This window comes from Talpa occidentalis, unplaced genomic scaffold (assembly GCF_014898055.3).
Source record: "Talpa occidentalis isolate TD23 unplaced genomic scaffold, MPIMG_talOcc4v2.1 talOcc4.3, whole genome shotgun sequence".
Classification (NCBI taxonomy): domain Eukaryota; kingdom Metazoa; phylum Chordata; class Mammalia; order Eulipotyphla; family Talpidae; genus Talpa; species Talpa occidentalis.
Window position 1 is genome coordinate 70193130 of NW_023603184.1, and position 15444 is coordinate 70208573.

At 36.5% G+C, this 15444-nt stretch overlaps 1 protein-coding gene across 26 annotated transcripts in view; it reads right to left on the minus strand.

Moving 5' to 3' along the window:
- NCKAP5 (NCK associated protein 5) overlaps positions 1-15444 on the minus strand; it is a 1249968-nt gene that overhangs the window by 370252 nt on the left and 864272 nt on the right. The gene's annotated exons all lie outside the window — the stretch shown is intronic.

A 15444-nucleotide genomic window follows, 5' to 3' on the forward strand; every position in this document is an offset into this window, starting at 1 on the left:
ACAAAGAGAAACCTCACCGACTGGGAGAAAATTTTTGCACACAACACTAATGATAAAGGACTGATCACAAAAATCTACAAAGAGCTGATGAGACTCAACAAAAACAAAGAAAATAATCCAGTCAAAAAATGGGCAGAAGAGCTAAAAAGAAATTTCTCTGAAGAGGAAATGCAAATGGCCAACAGGCATATGAAAAAATGTTCAACAATATCCAATTTTAAATTGTTTACATGAACCTATTTAAAATAAAATGATAGGAAAAGCTAAATGTAAAAGAATGGAGAAAGATATAAAAAAAAAAACAGGAAAGTTTCAAGTTGGGCAATGCAGATTACTAACCAAGGAAAACTACAAACAATAAAGACAAATATCACATAATGATAGAAGCATCTATTCACCAAGAAGCCATATTTCTAAATGTGTCTGAACCTAACAAAACAACTTCAAAACACATGAAGCAAAAATAGAACAGAAAAGGGGAACTGATAAATCCACAATTACAGTCAGAAGTTGCAATACTCTAATCAGAAGATCAAGTACAAAGAAAATAACTGAGATACAGAAGATCTGAACAATATTATCAACCAATGGGCATATTTGGCACTTATAGAGCAATGTAACTACCAAAGGCAGAAAATGCACCCCTTTTAAGCAGACATTCAACAGTTACCAAAATAGGACATGTCTGTGGTAGTAACAATCCTTTGCATAATTAAAATAATTAAAATAGTAAAAAGTGTGTCTTGTTATCAAATTAAATGAGAAATCAGTAACAGAAAGCTGCAAAACTTCCAAATATCTAGATATTGACCAACATATTTCTAAGCAAGCTGCGGGTTTAAAAAGGGTGTTTTGGGAAATAGTCACAAATAAAAACCAAAATACAGCATATTAAAACTAGTGGGATGAAATTAAAAATATTTCTTAAGAGAAATTTATAGCACTAAACACATATTAGAAAAGGAAAAAAGTTTCCAAAATAATCATTCATGCTTCTATCACAAGAAAGTGGAAAAAGAAAAGCCTAAAACAAGAAGTAACGGAGTACAAATCAATAAAATTAAAAAGAAAAACTGCAGGAAAATATAACATAACCAGAAAATGATTCTCTAAGAAGGTCAGAAAAGTTGATTAACCCCCAAAAAGGAAAAGAAAGATATGATTTAACAATATCAAGAACAAAACAGGGGATATTCCTACAGATATTACAGACATTAAAATAATTAAAGATTTAAAGAATTAGATATGATTTCACTGGGAATTATACCAAACACTTAAGGAAGAAATTAATTCAAATTCTTATACAAACTTAGAAAATAAAGGAAGAGCAAGTATTTTCTAACTCATTTCACAAGATCAGCTTTATTACTAGTACCAAAGCCAGAACAAACACAGAATAAAAACCTACAGAACATTATACTCTTGAACAATGATGCAAAACTTCTCAGCAAAATCCTAGCAAATATATTCTAGTCCCACATGAAAAGGATAATATGTCACAATCAAGTACAGTTCATCATAACAGACAAGACTGATTCAACATTAAAAAATCACCATGTTAAGAGAGAAAAGACATAAAAACACATGATCATCTCAATAGATATAAAAATACATTAAAATGTATTATACATGATGAAAAATTTTAATATATTAATAATAAAAGAGAGCTTCAAAAAAAAAAAAAAACCAACAAACCAAAAACCTACAGCTACTATACTCTTTCCTCCTAAGATTAGGGAACAAGGAAAAAAGTCTGCTCTCATCATTACTATTTTAACATCATACTGGAAATCTTAGCTAAAGAAATAAGTTAAGAAAAGGAATGAAAAAAACCACTAGATTGAAAAGGAAGAAATAAACTGTCTCTAACAAGACAATCTGATTATCTATGAGGGAAATCCCCAGGAACTACAAAATAAATTTCTTAGAACTAGTAAGCATAAAATTGTAGATACAAGATCAGTATATGAAACCATGTTTCTATATATTAGCAAAGAGTAACCAGAAACTGACTTTTAAAGGGCCTCCCTGGTGGCGCAGGTGGTTGAGCGCAGGACTGTGAAGCTGTCTGCAGCCTCTGCAGTGCCGGTTCGATCCCGGCCGGCATCCCACATAACACAGCACACCTCTCCTGTCATGCCCACTGCTCCCCAAAGCAGTGTATTTCATCAGTCTGCCTGTTCTGTTCCCCGCTCTGTTTCTGGTGAATCCTCTCGCCCTTCCGCGCATCTGGCCTGTACCCAGGTTCTTGTATAAATAAATAAATAAACAAACAAACAAACAAACAAATAAATAAATAAATCTTTAAAAAAAATCAACAATAACCACTTAAAAAAAATAAAGTCGATCATTGGTAATAGCTCCCCAAAAATGAACAGGTATTAACATGAATGCAAAATTTATATGGAAAGATCAAGAAATTAGAATAGTCAACATTTTATTTTGGAAAATGAACAACATTGGAAAATTCAGGTTGCCTGATTTTAAGAGCTACTACAGAACTGTACTAAACAAGACAAGTATTGACACTGGGATAGACACATAGGACAATGAAAGAATTGTTCAAAAAATAGACCCATATAAACAAATGCCTACAAAACAATAGTATAAGGGAACATTTTAAAAAGCATTTTATTTATTTATTTATTTTTTGTTTATACATGTACTGGGTACAGTCAGAAGTGCGGGAGGGTGAGAGAATGAGCCAGAGCCAGAGCGGAGAACAGAACAGGCAGACTGACGAAGTACACTGCTGAGGGGAGCAGCGGGCGGCAGGAGAGGTCTGCGCGCCATGTGGGACCCTCCTCCGGTGGCCGGGGAGCAACCAGGGATCGAACTGGCGCCGCAGAGGCCGCGGGCAGCTTCGCAACCCAGCGCTCAACCGCTGCGCCACCCGGGAGGCCCTTAAAAAGCATTTTAAAAGAACAGATTTATTGGGAAAAGGAGAAAGAAAAAGAGAAGCACCTGCATAGTGACAGGCAGGCAGGAGAGTTGCTAAGGGAATTTTTTTAGAGGGAAACTTCCTGCATTCAAATTGTAGTGGTGTTTGCACAATTTCATATATTTATGACTACTAATAAAACTAGTCATTAAAAAGTAATTTTATGCATTTAAATTAAAAAATTTAAAAACCCACTTAGTGTTTTACTTCTCAATTTACTTCTATGTAGTCATCTACTGTATAATCTAAAGCATGAATTTTCTAAATCACATTTTTTATAATCACATGATGATCAATTCTACATAATGGAAAATTAAAAAGTTGATTATCACAATTCTATTTAAGATTATTATCTCAGTAAGAAAGAATGTTCTGATGCTCACAACGGAGACTCAGATTGATAGTGGTTTTCACAAATTTTGAGATTATTTTGCACTCAAAATACTAGAGGTAGGGAGCCCAATGCTACCTGAACTGCCTGGACGTCAGTGGACACATATCATCAATGTCTCAAGCTTGGTTGGCTTTGCAATCATTCCGGTATAATTGCTTCCATCCTCAAGGTCAGTCATGGTAACAGGATGGGTACTGGTTCTACCACCATCAGGTCCACACAAAAGAAAGCACGAGGAACAGGGCAAGTAGAGAAAGCAAAGGAAGTCTGTCAGTTGATTAAGCCCCATTAAAGAGACTTTTCAGAAGTTCCCTGAACTAATCCCACCCTCCTACATCCACTGAATATCCCTTTCTATAAGAGTCTGAGAAGCATAGCTCTGAAATATGCACTCATTGTCATCCTCAACAACATAGAGGTCCTATCAAGTAGGAGAAAAAAATGGAAGAATGACTATTTGATAGGCAAGTAGCAGGCTAATTCTTTAAGACAACTAGTCACAAATTTAGTATTAGCTGATAGGAGAGTCTTACTTGAGAAAAACAACTCAAATTAGTGTAATTCAACAAGGGAAAAAAAGAGATCAGAAAGTTCCATTCACACACTGATGAAATTAGAATTATACCTGTAATGCATCTGAAAGGCAAAATGATATTACAGTTATGGTGAAAAGAGCTGCTCGAAAATATACCAATGGACAGTCCATTCCTCAAAATTACGCTCCTCCCATCTTCAGGGCTTTGAAACTTAATGCTTGAACTAATTCTATCTGGAATTAACCATGGTTGCTGCTTCTCCTTCTTGTTGGACCAGAGAGAAGGAAGCAGAGAGATGCATGTTTTTAGGTTGATCCTCACTTCTGCCAGTGAGGATTTTGTTTGCAGATCCTGTTCCAGAAGCTTCAGTGCAAGTGGCAATAAAGGGTCATTTCACCACTTCACACATTCCAGATGGCAACTTGTTTGAAAGAATCTCTGGTAAAAGCTAGAAAAAAAAACTTCTCACTACTTACTGCTGTTAGCATTTTGTTTCCTGCCAACATAAAAACAAGCCCTGATGATGGGACAAAATGTTTTCTCAATGTAATCATGTTCTTCCTTTTCAATGTAGCGATGTATAAAACACAGGGGAGCTCATGCTTGGGGGGAGAAAGCTCTGCTGGAGGTTGAGCTTTGTAACCAACCAGTTATGAAAACTCGTACAAGTTATTTTCTTTTAGCTTCTGCAACTCTGGACAAGCTTTTACACATTGTTGAAGAATTCTCAATTTCTTCACTTTAAAGAATGAAAACTAGATGATGGTGGCTTGTCCAAGTGTCAGAAAGAGAACCTGACTTCAGAAAGAGAAGTGTCAGAAAGAGAACTTAGGTCTCCTGACTTCTAGGAGAGTATAGTCTCACCAATTAGAGCATGCTTCTATGTCTGAGAAACCAGTAATCTTCACTTGTCTCTTTAGTTGTTATGCAGAAAAGGGAAGAAGCAAAAGGTAAAACATTAAAGTGGTGGTCCCAGCTTTATCACCAACCATGGCACCTTAGCCCCAGGTTCCTCAGCTGTAAAAGGACTGTCCTAGACTATTTAGAACAGTGATTCCCAAATATATTTGAACTTGGACTTTGTCAGATACTTTATCTTATAGTAGTAAGTGTTCCTGAACTATCTTTTGGGAAAAGTGGTCAATGCTTCCCAATTTCAATTTGCAAAACATTTAGAAAATGAAGATATTACCATTCTACACCAGCACAAAGTAAGAGACTGCTTGGAGTGGGAGGAGAATCCTCCTGAGTACCTTGAGGGCTAAAGGGAATCAGTGTCTTAGCACATCTGTAATTCCAGCTGCCACACACTGGTTGGAAAGCTAGAGACTAAATTTAAGTTCAGATTTTAATCCAATGCTCAGCAGTCTGGAACTTGCAGCCTTATGGCTCTCATCAGAGCCAGTGCTGGGTGGAGCAATCCCCCAAGACTTTCACTACTAGATGATGATGGGGTCAGTGTGAAGGTTGGAGTAAAGGTGACAGTCCTATGATCTGAAGAGAGTGAAACCAGTACAATTTCAACAGAAAAGCCACCTACTCCCACCAAGAGGAAGGAGACAGGCCTCTCATCCCTAACTCCCCCCATTCCTAATTTAACTTAGGAGGTCAGCATTACCCTCATACAAAAACAGACAGAAAATAATACAACAATATCCCTCTTAAACCAGATTCTATTGAGATCACTGACTTCCCTTTTCACAGGTTCCCTTCCTCCTAAACAGACTTGGCTGTTCATTTCAACCAGATTTACCCAGGCAAGAACGGTGGCTGATGAAATACTCTGGGATGTTTTGGTTCTCTTAGTCTAAGAGACATTTCTGATCTGGTCCAGTTAAGTTAGATACAGTACTCATGGAAAGACACTGAGATGACAAAATAGAAACAGGATGTTTTCCACATTTTATGTAAGAATTTTAAAAAGTTGGTAGGCATGAGTAACCAGAAAATTCAAAACATCAGATAGCACATTTTAATTATTTTTTATTTTCCTGAACTAAAAAAGGCTGTTAAAAGAAAAAAAGACACACAACAAAAACCCACTGACATCAGGGATTTATTCAGCAAAGCAATTTCCAGAGGCTATCCTGGAATCATTTCACATTCAGCTCAATATTCTGTATCTTCCACATCTATATCTTTTGTCCTATACAATGATAATTGATGGTCAGCATTTTAGCCGTGAGGTCTTGCAACACACTGAATCATCAAAGGGAGATTCGATTATATTTGTAAGACTGAATGTGCCATAGTAGCAAAGGCAACGTAGAGATTGAGTAGGATTGAGACAAAGGATTTTCTGGTTAACCCTTAGTTGAGTTCAAATGAAATGAAAAAGATTCAATTCTACAGAATATTTTGGTGCATGGAGAAAGTTTGTAATATTGGGATACACATAAAGATGAACAAATAATTTTATAAGCAACTCAGCAGCAATTTTACTGGAAGATTTTTAATTATTCCCAGCAAAAAGTCATCTTAAACATTTTTCATGGGAGTTACTTTTTATTGTTAATAATTTTTAAACAGGGCCTCCTTGGTGGTGCAGGGGTTAAAGACATAGAGCTATCAAGATATCCCCAGTCACTGCAACACGAGTTCAATCTCAGACCAGGGAGATAACCCACATGGAGCAGCAGACAACTCCTGCCTCACCTGCTGCTCCCCTCAGCAGTGTATTTCAGTAGATCTGCTTGTTCTGCTCCCCACTCTGCCTCTGGTGAACTTCTCACCCTCCCCAACCTCTGGCCTACACCCCATTTCTTATATGCATAAGTAAGTAAATCTTTAAAATCTTTAAAAAATATTTTTTAAATAATTAAAAAAAGCTTTCAAGTTTCTTTTTGTTTTTACATAAATAATACATGGTTATTTTAGAAAATATGAAACACATAAGGAAAATGATGGGTAAGATCTTTGGGAATTTCACCATCAAGAGAAATTCACTGTTAATTTTTGATGTGCGTCATTATCATATTCTTTTATTTATACACATTTATACTTTTTAAATTTGAAAAAACATTTCTATAGACACAATTAAGTACATTTTTATTTAATATATGCAAATATATTTCTATATATTAAAATTTTCTACAATATCATTTTTAATTGTTGAAAATGTCCCATCATATAAACATCTATATGCTTCTCAATCTTGAATACAAGATTCATTACTGATTTTTCTTTGTGGTAAACAATCTTGTAACTGACAGTCTATAACTCAATATTTGCTTACTTACATAATGACCCAACACTTAACAGTGCCTAGAATACTGTAAATCCTCAGATATGTTGAATAAATTAATGATTTCCTCAGTGTACCTTTTAGAAGAGATTGACAGATACAAGACTATGAATATATTTATGATATATATTATCAGAGGGATTCCATAAATGTAGGGCCAATTTAAACTAACAGTACCATGGACGTGTTTCCAGAATAGATTACTTTTTTTTAAAGATTTTTTTTTTTATTTATGCATACAAGAACTGGGATATAGGCCAGAGATGCAGGGCAAGGGGGTGAGAGAAATTACCAGAGGCAGAGTGGGGAGCAGAATAGGCTGACTGATTGAAATACACTGCTGAGGGGAGCAGCAGATGACACAGGAGAGGTCTGCTGTGCCATGTGGGTAGCTCCCTGGACAGGGATGAACTCATGCTGCAGTGGCTGGCAATAGCTTGATAGCACTGAGACTTTAACCCCTGTACCACCAGAGGGGTCCCAGAATAGATAACTTTTAAACAAACAAAAGTTATCACTTGACTATAAAATTCTGAGTATCAAATATTACTGGAGATTTTGGGGGAACTTGTTAGGGGAACTCCAACAACACATGCTTTTCTTGACTTGGTAAAAATGATGCATGTGCCTTAGGATTTACACTATTCTTTCCAAGTCAGTTACTTTAAGGTTAAATGGGATACTCTACAAGAGAGGTTTCCCCATGCTTAAAGTGGATCTTGCAAAATCTCATATGGTCGCTATTCCATAAATAAAATTTTACTGGGACTCAGCCACAACTACTGGCTGACAGATTGTCTATAGCTGATTTTGAGTTTCAATGGCAGAGCTGAAAAAACTGCAGCAGAAACTGTCTGGTTTGCAAAGCCTGACATATTTCCCAACCCTTTACAGAACATGTTAATATCATCTTCAAATTTTTAAATGAGCACAGAGGTGTTTTTTTTTTTTTAACAAAAATATGATTTTAAAACTCAGCTAACAAGCAATGAACACTAACAAAGGCATGCTGCCTACTCTCAGAAACTTAAAATATAATCGTGGAGACAAAGCAAATAGACATGTAAGATTTAGGCCCAAAATGTTAATTAGAACAAATTGTATTACTAAGTACACTTGTGGAAAGTTTAGGTCTACAATCAAAAGTATCAGAAAGAAATGTGCAATGACATATTTGAAATGAAGGGTTCATTTTTTTCCCATAAAATATTGGTATGTTCAATAAAAGGTAAAATATTAATTTCTAAAGAAAGTAAAAGATTTAAAATACCAAGGCATTAGGGACAGTAGTACTGAAATAAAGAATATAAATACTGAAGAATTTCAGGGAAGGAACAAATAAAAGTGGGATTCAAAAAATGACAAAATTTTACCAAGAAGGCCCTAAATTAAAAGAAGACCCCTGAATTGCCAAAGAAGAAAGTCAGACTATTCTAGAATCAAGAGCATCAGCAGAAGCTGAGGATGTACAATTGTGCAGAGCGGCCCTCAGACGGGACCCCATTCAAATGCAGTTGGACAGGTATTAAAGGAGAGGGTAAAGTAAAATTTAACACTGTACATCAAAGACATTCATTTTTCAATTTAAAGGAGGCCAGAATACATCTTCTGCTTAAACAAAGCATTCTTTTATAAAACATTTTCAATTGTGCAGCCCTTCCCTGTAACTCATAATAGCTACCTTGTGTCCTCCTTCTAATTCTGACAACTTACTTCCAAAAAGTCTGAATACCAATGCAAAAAATACAGTGCAACATTAGAAAGACTACAAAATAAAAGGACCTGAATACAATACAGAGAAGAACAACAGGACAAGTAAACTGATCTCCATGACAAATATTTGCCCAAATTTCCTATTTAAATATTCATTTTTCTGAATGTACCAAAAATATAGTATCTGCTTATTTTCTTGTCTTTCATCCAAGAAAACATAAACGCCAATGTAAAATTAATGTCTTTATTTCAGTTGTTTACAAATTTTAAGATTCAAAATGCTATTTCCTACTTGAAAAGAAAGATGTATTTATAGTAGGGTTATTATTATTCAACAAATCTTTACTGCAAAATACACTATTATATGCTATAAGTGAATATAACATTAAATATATTATTTTTTTCTTGATGCTTTGTATGTGAACACACAGAAATAAGGAGGTGACCTTTAGCAAAATATGTGTGGGGAAGTGTTTTGAGAGAGATTTCACAGCAGTTTTAAATGAAGGAAATGTTAGTGAACAAATATATCAGTAACGGCCGTCACAGAAATTTTTGATCCCGATATAAAACACACATTATTGTCAGCACATACTATTGGAGATTGAGTCATTGTTTCAGTCCACATTTTTGTGTTGACACATATCCAAACTATCCTTACATAATACACACTCAAAGATTTGAATCACAGAAGCAATATGCATAAGACTAAAAGTCTTTCTACGGGGAGAGCTCCTTAGTTATGGCCTACTGAGTGTACCATTTTTGCTGTTTTTTTCACTAAAGAGCATTCACTGGTATGGGTGAGAGGGGAGAAGAGATGCCCAGTGCATCAGTCCATTCTCTTCATTTTCTCCTAGCCTGGAACTCTCTCCCTATTTTCTGGTTTGGTACTGGGGTTTCCATCTTTCTTACACCCTTCTTCCATGTTCAAGCTAACTTTCTGGAGAAACAGTGAACTGAATTAAGGACTTTCTTTTCTTGGGCACCTAGGTAAACAGACCCACCATACCCTCAGGCAAGAATTGTCCCTGGTGCCAGGTTATGGAAGTCGAAACACTTTGAGTTAATGACTCCTGTGAGCCCCAATGGCCTACTGTTTAATTATGTAATTATAGACAGTTAAAAATGCATGATATGTAGTGGAGAGAAAATAGTTGGTGCTTCGGGAGCCATTATGGATGATGGCTTATGAAAATTTAAAACAATGCAATATTTATATGAGCTCCATTGTGCTGAGTTATCATGCAAATGCCATGGCTTGCTCTGGGGCCATCACTCGGCTTCAGGATATTGCCAAGAAAGGTGGATGAAAATCAGGATAGAAGCCACAGTGATTGCTTAGTTGGGAATAGAGGGCATCTTAAGAGTTCTCCTTCAGAATACTCTTTTAACTTCTGTGCTTTAGTCATCCTACCTGTAAATAGTGTCAAGAAAAACCTGTAAATAATGTTTTAATAACTACTTGATAGTTGATCGGATTCACCTATAAGAGGATTACAAAGACTTCCTTTTTATGGTGACTTACATATTAGAGAGGACAAAAAGGGTTCACAGAGAAATAGAACCGATAGGATAGGTAAAAGTTAGAGACAGAGCTATAGAATGATTATAAGGAATGGGGTATGTGGTTCTGGAAGCCCAGAAGTCCTCTTGCCTGATGTTACCAAACTGGAGCACTATCAGAATCAGTAGAGAAATTCAGATTTGATAAGGTGTGTTTTGGGAGACAGGTGGAAAGGCTGCTGGTGGAAATTTGGGAATCTGATGTTGTAAGAACTAGGAGCTCCCTTTGCCCATAGTCTGGTGAACATAAGCCTTCAGCTCAAAGGAACAGAGAATGCACCCTCTCTTTTTCTTTTACTCTGTTGGGTCCTCAGTGGATAGGATGATGATGCTGGCACACACTGATGAGGGGAGATGGATGTTCTTTACTAAGTTTATTAATTCAAAGGCCAGTCTCCTCCCAAAACATTCTTAAAGCACACACAGAAATATTTGTGTGTGTGTGTGGGGGGAGTTCCCTGGTATTGCAAGGTGTTAAGCACGGCACTGTGAAGCTATCCTCAGCCACTCCAGCATGAATTCTATCCCTGGCCGGCCAGGGAGCTACCCACATGGCACAGCAGACCCCTCCTGACTCGCCTGCTGCTCCCCTCAGCAGTGTGTTTTGTCAGTCTGCCTGTTCTGTTCCCCACTCTGTCTCTGGTGAATCCTTTCACCCCGTGTACCTCTGGCTTGTACCCCAGTTCTTCTACACATAAATAAGTAAATTTTAAAAAAAGATTCTTTTTTTTTTTTTAATCAACCATCTCGGCATCCCCTAGCCTAGTCAAGTTGATATTTAAAATTAACCATCATATATATGAAGCTGGAAAGTCCCTATGGTATTTTGGGGGCTAAAGCATTGGCAAACATTTGTAAGTTACTTTGACATCTTAAGGGTTAGGCCCAGCAGAGACTCATCCAGTCCAGAGACAGCGCTGCAGTAAGTGTTACCAGGGATATGCTGGTTATTAGGGAGGTAAGCATCAAAACCAAATTAAGTGGCTATGATGTTACCAAAACTTACCATGTGATGCTGGTAAACACATGATACTGAGGTAAATTCACATTCAGTGAGGGTCCTTGTACTTAAACCCTCTAAGAACTTAAGCTAAGTTAAACGCATTGGTGGGCATAGCATATAGTGCCTCATCAGATAGGATGTCATCAGCAGTGTAGGATCTGATGACCCAGGATTAACTGGGGTTCTGCAGGGAGAGGAACATACAAACTGTGCACCTGTGTTCTTTGTTCATCCATTTGTTCCTTTGTTCTTTCCCTCAGTTGCTGAGACACCAAAATCTATTATCTCATGTGTCAGGATTCATCTTTACTCATGGTTCTTTGGGATCATGGTTAATTGTGGAAGAAAGGCAAAATTATGTTTTTATGAATATCTGAGATCTCGATACAGAAAATAAATTTTTATTGTACTCATATGAGCTTCCCTTCCTTCCTTGCCTCTGTGCACATCTGAGTATGTATGATCCTAGTCCCCTAAATCATATATGTACTTTTTCAAGTAACATTGGTTTCTAACACTGTATATGATTCAAAGGTATAAGTCCCAACCTGTCCAGATGTATGTTACCCCATCACACCTACCACCAAAGCACCCATAGTCCTCCACTATAATCCACTGGGCTTCTTTCTTACTTTACCACTCCCTCTGTCTCCCCCTCTAAACCCTCAATTCTACAGTCATATTTCTAGGGTTTATTTTGGTTTACTTTGGGCAGTTTCTTTGTTGTGTTTTTCTATATTCCACATGAGTGAAATAATCCAGTGACTGTCTTTCTCCTTCTGATTCATTTAACTTAGCACAATCACCTCCAGTTTCATGCAAGTTGTTGTAAATGCCAGCTTTCATCTATTTTTAAATAAATGAGTAATATTCCATTGTGTGTATGTATTACATCTTCTTTTAATGTGATAATAAATGGGATTCTAAAGAGGATCTAACTTCTGTGTTTTGGTGGTAGGAATGCTACATGAATTCACATGAGGGCGAAATCCTGTACTGTCAGAACACAAACAGGATGTAAAAAAATGATAGTTCAATTCAAAAATAAGGAGGATCTTTTGTAACTGCCTAGAGGAGTCAGAGATGACCTCTGTGATGATGTGATATTCATGTGTGCACAAAACATTTAAGACAGGTGCCTCCCCGGTGGCACAGCAGTTGAGTCCTGGGTTGCGAAGCTGCCCGCAGCCTCTGCAGCGCCGGTTCGATCCCCGGCCACCGGGCAAGGGTCCCACATGGTGCGGCAGACCTCTCCTGCCGCCCGCTGCTCCCCTCAGTAGTGTACTTCGTCAGTCTGCCTGTTCTGCTCCCTGCTCTGGCTCTGGTGAATTCTCTTACCCTCCCTTGCTTCTGACTGTACCCGGTGCTTGTATAAATAAATAACTCTTTAAAAAAAAAAAAAACATTAAGACAGTACATATGGGAAATGTCTTACCCCTGGCTGGGTAAGAATAAAAAGGTGAGGGAAAAGAAAGGTGGCCAAAAATGCAGGTACTTGCTTGAGAATGGTCCTAAATATTGTATTAATGAAAATTAACTGTATCCAGAATGAATGGATGGCACAGTTTAATCTTGAAATTTGTCAACACCATATAATGTAATAATAACATAGAAATATGTATGCATACATAGGTAATATGTAGCTGACAGAGACAAAATGTAATGGATATTTACAGTCAAATGAGTCTGTTTTCAAATCTGAGTTCTATTTAGTAACTGTGATCTACAGCAGGTTTCCAAGATCTCCACAATCTTGATTTTCTCATCTATAAAATACAGATAACACACACCATGTAGGGTTGATTTCAAGAGTAAAGACCAAGATAAATGCATAGCAGAGTATATTTGCTAAGCTCTAAATCTCTTGCCTTACAAACCTTAAACTCGTCTAACCAGTGTCTGCTTCTAAGACTTAGTTCTTAAAGCAAAATCTTGTCTTGTCCTTCAACTGAAATGAGCAGATAAATTCATGAGGTTTTCTATCCCTGACCTCAGCACCTCTAAGCATCAGTTTCTGGTGTCCCACACATTTAGATGATGCACCTAGGCATTTGTTCTCATATTCATGCCACACATTTGGAAGCATTTTCTACAGACAAACCTCATCTCTTCCTTGAGTGGAGAGAATCCTGAATATTTATAAAGGATCAAACATACTCCAGGCAAGGATTGATGAAGTCTTCTGTCAAGAGACAGATACTGAACATTTTAGGTTCTGTGGGATAACAGATCTGTATTACATATTCTTTTTTTAAAACACCTCTTTAAAAAGGTAAAAATCAGCCTCGCTCACCACACAAAAAAGTCCCAGAGCGAGGCAGATTCGACCCATGGAATGTAGTTTACTAATCTCTGATTTAGAAATTTAACTTAACAGTATCAAACAGAGCTCATAATGATATGTGCTTCAGAAAAGTGCTAAAAAATAGCTCTGCTGAGAGATTCCAAGCATCTACTACTTTTAGTAGCATTTTAGAGATGACACAGTATTTAACATTCTTGCCAAGTAATAACATCTAGATTACCTGAAATTTTTTGTAAATGAAAATGGGAAAAGAGAAACTTTATAATCAGTATGATTACATTTTTGTAAAACATTAAGTCTGATACTTAACTACACAAATGCACAAATAAACAATGAGAAAAAATATAAGAGCTTTTCACAAGTGTTAATCTTTGGGTGATAGGGTTGTTTTGAGGGAGGTTAATTTTTTTTTCATACTGCCAGAATTTGGGATGATACTTCATAGTTCTGATTGAAAGTCTTCATCTGCAAGCTATAGGGGCTGAATTAGAAGGTGAACTGAAGGCCTCTTTGACCATTCTTTGCCAGTTACTGATCCTCATAACCTGCAGGTTACTGATCCTCATTACCTGCTGGGAGTAGTCAGTTACCGACAAGGGAAAATCTTGAGGTGTTTTCATTCTAGTGGAGAAAGAATTTAATAAAAAATAGCTAGTTTTATTTGATGCCCAGATCTAATCCTCTTCCTTTTGAAATGAAATAACATGTTAAAATAACACAAGTACATTTTTTTGGGGCACATTTTTTGCTTTTTTTTTTCCAAAAATACTTGGAGATATAATATGCTATGTAATAATGTAAGGATATGATAACAAACTGTTTATATATATATATATATATATATATATATAATCAGCCTAAGCAAGGATGACTAAAAAAGATAATGTATTTGTAGAAGAGTTAGGAAGCACTGAGAGACAGAAAGAGTTCTGATGATTCTGGAGGTGAACATTTGGCATTTTGATGCATCATCTATGATACAGAAACTTATATACCAAATAACAATATTATTATATTGGCATGAGATATGTTAAAAAAATCTAGAAAGTAACTTTTCAAAAGTAGGGAGTGTAAGAGGTGGAACCAAGGAGAGTTCTCAGCCACATAATTTGTTAAAAGACCTCATCTTGAGATCTATTAATCTCTCAGTTTAATTAAGTGTGAATTCACAAACTATTACTTTATCTGATAGCCAGTTCCTCTTGGTTTTTCTTCTGATACCAAGAGGTTACTGGAACTTTCTTTTCCTATTTTCTTTTATTTACTGTTATAAACGAGTTCAGACCTAATGTGTCACCCCTTGGGGCATTCTGAAACTAAACTAAGTGAAATTTATAAATCCAGATATAGCAATGCAAAGACCAAAAAGAACAGTCTGAAAAAATTGCTGTTTCTCCTTTTCATTCAATCCTTGGGATTAAAGACAGGCTTTATTGATAAAGACAGTGAAGTAATCCTCTGATGGAGTGAGATAGTGCATCCGTGTTCTCCATACTCGTTCAATTAATAGACTTCACTGTATGCAAACACTGATAAGTGGATGAAATGTGTTGCTTCTTAATGATCTAATCTGTATTCTAACAGGATGTAGGCTCTGCTACACAAACATTTTGCTTGGCTATTTCCCCCAAACATTTATGCCTCAGAGTGTGCAAGCCATTTATTTTGACAGTGGGGCTTGATGCACATCTCTGCTGTTAATAGCTCTGCAAACATTTTACAATGAAAATACCATACAACTG